Source organism: Aulostomus chinensis, chromosome 5 (assembly GCF_037954235.1).
Source record: "Aulostomus chinensis isolate RoL2024-O1b breed Wild chromosome 5, RoL_Achi_v1.0, whole genome shotgun sequence".
Classification (NCBI taxonomy): domain Eukaryota; kingdom Metazoa; phylum Chordata; class Actinopteri; order Syngnathiformes; family Aulostomidae; genus Aulostomus; species Aulostomus chinensis.
Window position 1 is genome coordinate 16679 of NC_141324.1, and position 11080 is coordinate 27758.

Below are 11080 nucleotides of genomic sequence, written 5' to 3' on the forward strand. Positions count from 1 at the left end.
TTGGAGTCAAAGGCTCTGACATCTGCAGTGCTGAACTAGGAGTCAAAGGCTCTGACATCTGCAGTGCTGAACTAGGAGTCAAAGGCTCTGACATCTGCAGTGCTGAAATAGGAGTCAAAGGCTCTGACATCTGCAGTGCTGAACTAGGAGTCAAAGGCTCTGACATCTGCAGTGCTGAACTTGGAGTCAAAGGCTCTGACATCTGCAGTGCTGAACTAGGAGTCAAAGGCTCTGACATCTGCAGTGCTGAACTAGGAGTCAAAGGCTCTGACATCTGCAGTGCTGAACTAGGAGAAAGCTCAGCATCCAGAAATGTTCAATAATATGTTGTTTACAATGCACTCAACAGTCCTATTTTGAGCAATTACAGACTTGTTTTATCTACTTACATGGCCCAAATTGCCCTGGGGGTCTGCCAGATAAGGGAACAAGGCAGTGATGCCCATTGCACATTCCTCTTTGACACGCCTTGAAGGACTTGCCCTACAGGGTACACACACACACACACACACACACACACACACACACACACAAGATACAAACAAAAGTATTGTTTCCTGATGCCTTCTGCAAAAAAAGGCTCTTGGTCTGCACCAATTAAAACAAAAAGTGTACATTGGGTGCTCATGTTCATAATGCCGTCATACCCATGTTCACTGGCCATGTGTGCCACCAGTATCTTCACCATGTCACGTCTCCGAGAATCTGTCAGACTTTTTGTCTGAGCATGCTCATTCATGATCCTCTCCCCTCCAGGTTTCTCCTTCAGAATCCTTTCAATCATCGAAGTGGGAGAAGGTAAACGACTATTCTGTCAATCTCAGGTTGCAACACGAAGGGGGCTGAGTCAAAATGACAATATGAAGGCACGAGAATAAGTGAGTGGCCACCATCCCCCCTTTACTTCAAAACTGTACATGGGCTTTTCCCCCTTATCAGAATCAGCATCTCGATTTCAAACAGTCATCAAGGCTCACCTGAGCGAGACGAGTCTGGTCAGCTCTGTTACTTCGGGCAGGACTTGGCTGCAAAATGATGACGTCATCAGAGTCCCCCTCGTTTTCCACACTGGAGCTGAGAAAGGAGCTTCTGGAGCTGGCAATGGAGTGGCTTGAGGGGCTTGCTGAATCTAGCAGTCCAGGTGTGATACTATCAGCAAGAGGGGATCATTTGCAACACGTAGAATGGAAAAAGATTATGTTCGATGAGGATGGATCCATGTTGCATTACATTGGGTGTTTTGAAACAAAGAGCATTTTGAAGTGCAAAAATACTTCACATTCTAGGTTAGCAAGGACTGTGTGCATTATATGACTCCGAGTAATAAGTGCCACACCTTCAGGATGTGAGCCTTGAGGTAAACGCACCTCAAGCACACCCAGGTGTGGTTTATTCACAAGAAACGTAAACGCCTACTCATCAACCTCAGTGTTCAGATCGTCATAGACTTTTAAATCCAAGATTGGAATTTCAAATTTCTTGGAAACTGCAGACTAAACAAGATTGCACAACATTGATGAATCTGACTGCAATGTATTTATTTTATTATTATTAAAGGCCATGCATCTGTGTCACTATAATTCAAACCACTTTAACCATTAACCCATTTTGGGCGGGAACACCTCTTGGTGTTTTAAGCATTATAGCGTCATGCTTTAACTGTTGAAAAATAGAAGATCTACAAGCGCAAAGTCTGCCCCCGAGTAGTGCACTATGAGCTTGCAGATCTGATATTTTTTCAAGAATCTTGAAAAGGTGCCTAAAATCTTTCACAGTCAACATTTGTAACACAAATCTTTGCTTCTGTCCCTGAAACAACAGATATTCAGATGGGGGTCTGCGGCCAAAGACATATAATTTTGGGGGATCCTTGACATGAAATATTGAGCGCCACTGATACAAAAACATAAGACTTTTTTGTTGTTCTTTTCAGAAAACTGTTTGAATATCAATATTAGCAGATATACAAGCTTGTAGTGCACCACTGAGTGCTGTTTTGTGAGCTCGTACAACTGCCATTTTTGAAAAAGCATTAAAATTTGTGCAAATATTTGTCTAAATATAATTTTTTAAAGCAAACATTTTCAACTCAAATCTTTCTCAGGGCCCCTGGAACAACATATTTATAGATGGGGGCTGCAGTCAAAATACACTATTTGGTAGATGACAATTCTATTCCATGTGCAATTTGTTTCACTCACCACACTCCAAAAATGAATTGAAGGTCAGTTGCCCTTCATAGCAAATGGACTTCTGCCTGTGGAGACACTTCACCCTGACAGCTTGCATCCTTTGAGGCAAATAAAGAGATACAATATAACACAAGTGGACTCTTGGTTGTGCAATAAAACCTCAAGAGTTAAAGATCTAGAAGGGTCAAGAGCTAAAGAATCTAGAAGGGTCAGTTTGGGTTAGCAACTCTCCATTTAGCTGGGGACCACCTGGAATTCGCTCAAGGACAACTGGGGGTCCCCGGACTACTTGTTGAAAACCACCGACATCGGGCACAACAGTTCAGGCATTGACTATATGATTTGACATTATATGATTCGAAAATTCAGCGTTTTGTAGATGTACGGCGGACGAGATATGAAGGACAAGCAAACCAGATCACTCTGTTCAGAGTCAAACACACGTGTCTCGGCGAGTGCGGCCACCATTAAAACGTCGAACAATTGTTCCGTCTCCTGTACGATGTCTACTTGTCTTGTTGCATAGTTTATCGATGTCAGTTTTTGTATGGATAGTTTTATGACCACAAAAAGCCTGCTCAGGGGCTGCAGATGGAAAGGAGCTTCAGGGTTAATTCTGGACGATTCACATGAATGTGAAAACCGACATATTGATTTTTAATGTGAACCATCCCTCCCTTGTAAATACACGAATGAATATGCATGACATAGCCTTGCCAATACTGTTCCTAATAATTAGTAGTACTCCTGGTGCTAGCAAACATGCTAACGTCTGTGGGTAAGTAGCTGTGGCCAGCTGAAAAGTTGCAAATCAGTAACAAACATTGCTGTTTACTAAGTTAAACAATAATAGTCTGACCTGGTTTCTGATCCATCAAAGTGAGGAAAAATATGAAGTCCAATGTACGGTATTATTGTGGTCCCGTCTGCAGACTCTGCGAGTGCCGAGTAATGCCGATGCGGAGAAGTGCGGGCTGAGACAATGGCGCCTTTAGAATTCAAAAACCTGGACATAGTAGGCGGGGCCTTGCTGTATTACTCCAATAGAAATTCTTCTGGAAAATTGCTCTCACTCTATTGGTCACAGGAGATATTTATGACTCCAAATGAGTAGATACGACTACTGAAGAGGAAAATAATAACTCTAAAATAATTACTCTGGGAAAATTACTCCCCAGTTTTTCCTCTGGTCCAGGAGAGACCTGGTCTCTGCTACCAGTTCTAGTCAACACGTGGCAGCAGCGTTCTGGACCAGCTGGAGAGTCTTTAGGGACTTATTAGTCCAGCCTGGTAGGAGGGAGGTGCAGTAATCCAGCCTGGAAGTGACAAAAGCAGGGACTAGTTTTTCTGCATCTTCTTGAGCCAGGATGTGTCTGATCTTAGAGATGTTACGTAGATGGAAGAAGGCGTCCTGGAGATTTAATGTGGGAGTTAAAGGGTCCTGGTCAAAGAGAACTCCTAGGTTCCTTACAGTGGTGCTGGGGGCCAGGGTGGTGCCATCCAGGGTACCTGTCTCATCAGATCAGGTGGTCCTCAGGTGTTTGGGCCCAGCACCAGAACTTCAGTTTATCAGAGTTTAATAAAGGAAATGATGGTCCTTCATGTTTCCTGTCCTTCAGACAGGCCTCCAGTTCAGTCAGCTGGTTTGTTCCATGTGGATCATTGATGAGTTCAGCTGAGTGTCGTCTGCATAGCAGTGAACATTAATGGAGAGTTTCCTGATCATGTGACCTGAGGAAGCAGGTACAGGGTGAAGAGGACTGGTCCAAGCACCGACCCTTGAGGAACACCAGAACTGACTGTAGTGGTCTCAGAGGAACCATCATTAACTGGTACCAACTGAGATTACCCAGTAACTATGACCTGAACCAGTTTAGTGTGGTTCCTTTCATACCAGTGACAGGTTCCAGTCCCTGTAGAAGGATATGGTGGTCAATGGTATCAAAGCTGCACTGAGATCTAATCAGACCAGCACAGAGACCAGTCCCTCATCTGGTACCAGTAGGAGGTCACTGGTACCTTTGACTAGTTCTGTTTCTGTGCTAGGATGAACCTGGAACCTGACTGAATCCTCCAATCAGCTGTTGCTGTGGAGAAGTCCCAGAGCTGTTTAGCAGCTGCTTTCTCCAGAACCTTGGAGAGAAAAGGAAGATGTGATGTTGGTCTGTAGTTGGTAGAACTTCTGGATCCAGGCTTGTTTATGAGGAGGGTTTCATTCCTGCTACTTTAAAGGACTGAGGGACGGAACCAGATACCAGCGCCACATTGATCATATCTAAGAGGGAGGGGCTAACGAGGGGAGAGAGTCTTGGAGCAGCTTAGTTGGGATGGGGTCCAGGAGACAGGTGGAGGTTTAGAGGAGGACATTATTGAACTGAGCTCATGAAGGCTGATGGGAGAAAAACTATCCAAGTGTGTGTCTGGTCCTCCAGCTGCCTCTAAGGTTCTGGGTTCTAGGGGCCATGTTGTCAGCTGATGGCAGCAGGAGAAGAAGTTTCTCTCTAATCAGGAGAATTTTGTCGTTAAAGAAGTCCATGAACTCTTTGCTGCCCAGGGAAACAGGACTACTTGGTTCAGTAGAGCCGTGGCTCTCTGTCAGTCTGGCTCCAGTACTGAAGAGGAACCTGGGTTGTTCTTGAGTTACTCTATTAGTGCTGAGTAGTCGGCTGCTCTGGTTCTACCAGGGGCTTTCTTCTAGGTTCTAAGGCCATCTTGCCAGACTCCATGTGACTCCTCCAGTTTGGAGCAGCGCCATCTTCTCTCCAGTTTCTGGGTTTCTTGTTGAAGCTGTCAGGTTCCACAACCGTACCAAGGTGCTTGTTTCCTTGGGTTCATAGTTTTCTACTTTAGGGGGCCAGCAGAGTCCAGAGTTGTTGCTAAGGTGCCTTCTGCTCTATGGATGAAATGATCAGTTTGGGAGGGACTAAGGTGGACAACAGCGCCCTCTGTTACAGTGGGACATGACACTGAATTTAGCACCAATGTGTCACCAGTGGGTCAATAAGAGGTCCCAAAGTAGGAGGAAAAAGGAACTGAGATTTGGCGAGGCTCAGAAGACTGGATTCACTCAAGGAGTGCAGAAGGACAAGGCTGAACACAAAGAAGTTCAAGTGGCACCGTACTTTATAATTGTGAATCCATAAATATGAGACAGTGACAAGATTACCAGGATGGAAAAACATGGCCATGAGGAAATATTTACAATACGGACGCTCTTCAGACCAATACAGCGTAAGAAGCATTCCACAGTGCACTGATTGTCCTGGTGTCTGACCTGGAGGTCAGAGGTCAACACACACACAGTCCAGCAGTTCTCCTGGTTGATTGTCAAAGGAGGAGAATGTCTGAGTGTGGGAAGGAGGTGACTGTGATGGTGATTGTGTGGATGGGAGCTGGGCAAGCGTGTGTGTGTGTGTGTGTGTGTGTGTGCGCGTGTGTGAGGAAAAAGAGGAGAGGACAGCAAAAGCGTTGCCTGCTCACGGGGGCGGAGCCTCCTAGCAGCCCAGCCAGAGCGGTGGAGGTCCAGCACCTTCCTCCAAAATCTTGTTTGTTCTGGTTTTGTTTCCTGTTGGGAATATATAGAGCTCGCTGAAGGGGAAGGATGTGGGAACTTGGAAGAACTAGAACTAGTTTGACCCTGTAGAGGGCGCAAGAGAGCAGCCTATGAGGAAGTGAATGGACTGCGTTGTTCCTGTGCTGTTTCTGCCTCCCCAGTGAGCCTCTCGTGGCAATAAAGGTTTGAATGGATATTCCCTCCTGCAGTTTCGACAGCTTTACAATCAACATCTCTGATTGGTGTCCCACATCCACACACTCCACATTTTGAGTGGGTGTTCTGGGCCTGTTCTGAAGACAGCACAGACCACTGAGTCAAACTAGGATGTGGAGTGACTTCAGGATCATTTCAAAATAAAAGCTTTCCATTCTTGAGTGTCCAAATAAAGGCATGAAAGCACAGACCACGGCTATTAGAACTCCTCCATGAAATTCAAGCGTCGGCTTCAGCTCAGGGCCAAACACACCTCCTGTCTTCATGAGCCCAGCATGGTTCTCCCTTCTGAAGCTGGGTGACTCTGCCCTGGTGTCACACACCATCTCCCCTTGGAGAAATCTGCCATTTGCCATCACCCCTGTACACAAGAGAAGATGAAACTTGGAGTCAAACGTTAGGAGCCATGAAACATTGCAGGCTGCTCTGGGTGCTGGTAAAATGTAGCCACAATTGTTCAGATGCTCTCGATGTGGAGACATTTTCTCTCCTTCCAAAGAAAATCCCATGGCCTACCTTTTCCTTTGTCTCCGTCAAAGTCTTTGATGGAGAGGCCCCTCCACCTGGGCTTCATCACACTCTTGATGAGCTCCTTCTTGGTCGACATGTCCTCTTTATGGGGTGGCGTCCACAGCTTCAGCAGCGTTTCCTATTTGGGTTTGTTTGTTCCCATCTCAGGCTCTCCACACATCTGTCCAGCTGCTGCTGAGTTGGTTGGCCACGTCTGAATTTGGCTGGAAGAGAAAAAGAACTTCCGTCAAAAAACTTGTTGAGTTGAGGCAGTTTGATTGGTGGAGCCTGTTTTCACCAGCGGTTTGATTGGCGGAGCCTGTTTTCACCAGAGGGTTTGATTGGTGGAGCCAGTTTTCACCAGAGAGTTTGATTGGCGGAGCCTGTTTTCACCAGCAATTTGATTGGCGGAGCCTGTTTTCACCAGAGAGTTTGATTGGTGGACCCTGTTTTCACCAGCGGTTTGATTGGCGGAGCCTGTTTTCACCTGAGAGTTTGATTGGTGGACCCTGTTTTCACCAGCGGTTTGATTGGCGGAGCCTGTTTTCACTAGCGGTTTGATTGGCGGAGCCAGTTTTCACCAGAGAGTGTGATTGGCGGAGGCTGTTTTCACCAGAGAGTTTGATTGGCGGAGCCTGTTTTCACCAGCGGTTTGATTGGCGGAGCCTGTTTTCACCAGCGGTTTGATTGGCGGAGCCTGTTTTCACCAGCAGTTTGATTGGCGGAGCCTGTTTTCACCAGCAGTTTGATTGGCGGAGCCTGTTTTCACCAGCAGTTTGATTGGCGGAGGCTGTTTTCACCAGAGAGTTTGATTGGTGGAGCCTGTTTTCACCAGACAGTGTGATTGGCGGAGGCTGTTTTCACCAGAGAGTTTGATTGGCGGAGCCTGTTTTCACCAGAGGGTTTGATTGGTGGAGCCTGTTTTCACCAGCTGTTTGATTGGCGGAGCCTGTTTTACCAGCAGTTTGATTGGTGGAGCCTGTTTTCACCAGAGAGTGTGATTGGCGGAGCCTGTTTTCACCAGAGAGTTTGATTGGTGGAGCCTGTTTTCACCAGCAGTTTGATTGGTGGAGCCTGTTTTCACCAGACAGTGTGATTGGCGGAGGCTGTTTTCACCAGAGCGTTTGATTGGTGGAGCCTGTTTTCACCAGCAGTTTGATTGGCGGAGCCTGTTTTCACCAGCAGTTTGATTGGTGGAGCCTGTTTTCACCAGCAGTTTGATTGGCGGAGCCTGTTTTCACCAGCAGTTTGATTGGCGGAGCCTGTTTTCACCAGCAGTTTGATTGGCGGAGGCTGTTTTCACCAGAGAGTTTGATTGGTGGAGCCTGTTTTCACCAGACAGTGTGATTGGCGGAGGCTGTTTTCACCAGAGAGTTTGATTGGCGGAGCCTGTTTTCACCAGAGGGTTTGATTGGTGGAGCCTGTTTTCACCAGCTGTTTGATTGGCGGAGCCTGTTTTACCAGCAGTTTGATTGGTGGAGCCTGTTTTCACCAGAGAGTGTGATTGGCGGAGCCTGTTTTCACCAGAGAGTTTGATTGGTGGAGCCTGTTTTCACCAGCAGTTTGATTGGTGGAGCCTGTTTTCACCAGACAGTGTGATTGGCGGAGGCTGTTTTCACCAGAGCGTTTGATTGGTGGAGCCTGTTTTCACCAGCAGTTTGATTGGCGGAGCCTGTTTTCACCAGCAGTTTGATTGGTGGAGCCTGTTTTCACCAGCAGTTTGATTGGCGGAGCCTGTTTTCACCAGCAGTTTGATTGGCGGAGCCTGTTTTCACCAGCAGTTTGATTGGCGGAGGCTGTTTTCACCAGAGAGTTTGATTGGTGGAGCCTGTTTTCACCAGACAGTGTGATTGGCGGAGGCTGTTTTCACCAGAGAGTTTGATTGGCGGAGCCTGTTTTCACCAGAGGGTTTGATTGGTGGAGCCTGTTTTCACCAGCTGTTTGATTGGCGGAGCCTGTTTTACCAGCAGTTTGATTGGTGGAGCCTGTTTTCACCAGAGAGTGTGATTGGCGGAGCCTGTTTTCACCAGAGAGTTTGATTGGTGGAGCCTGTTTTCACCAGCAGTTTGATTGGTGGAGCCTGTTTTCACCAGACAGTGTGATTGGCGGAGGCTGTTTTCACCAGAGCGTTTGATTGGTGGAGCCTGTTTTCACCAGCAGTTTGATTGGCGGAGCCTGTTTTCACCAGCAGTTTGATTGGTGGAGCCTGTTTTCACCAGCAGTTTGATTGGCGGAGCCTATTTTCACCAGAGAGCTTGATTGGTGGAGCCTGTTTTCACCAGCAGTTTGATTGGCGGAGCCTGTTTTCACCAGAGAGTGTGTTTGGCGGAGGCTGTTTTCACCAGAGAGTTTGATTGGCGGAGCCTGTTTTCACCAGCGGTTTGATTGGCGGAGCCTGTTTTCACCAGCGGTTTGATTGGCGGAGCCTTTTTTCACCAGCAGTTTGATTGGCGGAGGCTGTTTTCACCAGAGAGTTTGATTGGTGGAGCCTGTTTTCACCAGAGGGTTTGATTGGTGGAGCCTGTTTTCACCCGCTGTTTGATTGGCGGAGCCTGTTTTACCAGCAGTTTGATTGGTGGAGCCTGTTTTCACCAGAGAGTGTGATTGGCGGAGCCTGTTTTCACCAGAGAGTTTGATTGGTGGAGCCTGTTTTCACCAGCAGTTTGATTGGTGGAGCCTGTTTTCACCAGACAGTGTGATTGGCGGAGGCTGTTTTCACCAGAGAGTTTGATTGGTGGAGCCTGTTTTCACCAGCAGTTTGATTGGCGGAGCCTGTTTTCACCAGCAGTTTGATTGGTGGAGCCTGTTTTCACCAGCAGTTTGATTGGCGGAGCCTGTTTTCACCAGCGGTTTGATTGGCGGAGCCTTTTTTCACCAGCAGTTTGATTGGCGGAGGCTGTTTTCACCAGAGAGTTTGATTGGTGGAGCCTGTTTTCACCAGAGAGTGTGATTGGCGGAGGCTGTTTTCACCAGAGAGTTTGATTGGCGGAGCCTGTTTTCACCAGAGGGTTTGATTGGTGGAGCCTGTTTTCACCCGCTGTTTGATTGGCGGAGCCTGTTTTACCAGCAGTTTGATTGGTGGAGCCTGTTTTCACCAGAGAGTGTGATTGGCGGAGCCTGTTTTCACCAGAGAGTTTGATTGGTGGAGCCTGTTTTCACCAGCAGTTTGATTGGTGGAGCCTGTTTTCACCAGACAGTGTGATTGGCGGAGGCTGTTTTCACCAGAGAGTTTGATTGGTGGAGCCTGTTTTCACCAGCAGTTTGATTGGCGGAGCCTGTTTTCACCAGCAGTTTGATTGGTGGAGCCTGTTTTCACCAGAGAGTTTGATTGGCGGAGCCTGTTTTCACTAGAGAGCTTGATTGGTGGAGCCTGTTTTCACCAGCAGTTTGATTGGCGGAGCCTGTTTTCACCAGCAGTTTGATTGGCGGAGCCTGTTTTCACCAGAGAGCTTGATTGGTGCAGCCTGTTTTCACCAGCAGTTTGATTGGCGGAGCCTGTTTTCACCAGCAGTTTAATTGGTGGAGCCTGTTTTCACCAGCTGTTTGATTGGCGGAGCCTGTTTTCACCAGAGAGTGTGATTGGCGGAGCCTGTTTTCACCAGAGAGTGTGATTGGCGGAGCCTGTTTTCACCAGAGAGTTTGATTGGTGGAGCCTGTTTTTACCAGCAGTTTGATTGGTGGAGCCTGTTTTACCAGCAGTTTTTCTTCAGGGCCTCACATGGCATCATAACAACATCCTCTGGTCTTCGAGCCTCACATGGTCTGAGGAGAAACTCCTGAGAAAACCTTTAACAGGTAAAAAGGAGAGGAGAGGAGAGGAGAGGAGAGAGAGAGGAGGAGAGAGAAGGAGAGGAGAATAGAGGAGAGAGAGAGAGGAGAGGAGAGAGAGGAGGAGAGGAGAGAGAGAGGAGAGGAGAATAGAGGAGAGAGACGAGGAGAGGAGAGGAGAGGAGAGGAGAGGAGAGAGAGGAGAGGAGAGGAGAGAGGGGAGAGGAGAGGACAGGAGAGGCCTCCATGTGGCTCATGGAACCCTGCATGGAGAGACCTCTGTGAATCTTCTCTGTGTCCACAAAGCCACGGCGGTGGAACCAAAGATCTCCCATGTGGACTCATCAGACCAAAGCCCAGATGTCCTCTGGTCTGATGTCCCCTCCTTGAATGTCTTGGTCCAAACCAATGTCCTGCCTGCTGCTCTTCCTTAGCAGTGGTTTCTTAGCAGCTGTTTGACTCCAAAGGCCTGATTGGCGCCGTCTCCTCTGAGCGTTGATGTAGAGACGTGTCTGCTACTAGAACTCTGGGAGGCTTTTATCTGGGCTCCAGTCTGAGGAGCTGCTAGCTTGGGATTCCTGAGGCTGGGGACTCAGAGGACCTCAGGAGACTCTTGGTCTTCCTGTGCTGGGGCCTTTGTTGATGACTTGATGAGCAATCTCCTGTCCATAGGAGCAATGATCCAAATATTGATGAGATTTTGGTGATCAGGCAACACCAACACAGAAAATCCCAGAATATCAAATTGGAGAGTCGCACACAGGAGTTTTCTGCTAAATAAAGGAGAGCCCTGATGACATTTTGGACTCCAATAAAGAAAGTCCTGAACGAACCACTGGTC

The 11080-nt window shown here is 47.6% G+C and overlaps 1 long non-coding RNA gene across 2 annotated transcripts; it reads right to left on the reverse strand.

Annotated features, from left to right (window-relative positions):
* Window positions 1–221: 221 nt before the first annotated feature.
* LOC147260809 (uncharacterized) lies at window positions 222–2462 on the reverse strand. 2 transcript variants are annotated; one of them, XR_015115995.1, is made up of 4 exons: window positions 2202–2462; window positions 978–1149; window positions 648–773; window positions 222–483 (listed from the first exon to the last, which is right to left on the reverse strand). It is a non-coding gene; the product is annotated as an uncharacterized LOC147260809 (long non-coding RNA). The 2 variants fall into 2 exon arrangements; XR_015115994.1 differs by having other exon boundaries at window positions 648–1149.
* Window positions 2463–11080: the final 8618 nt, after the last annotated feature.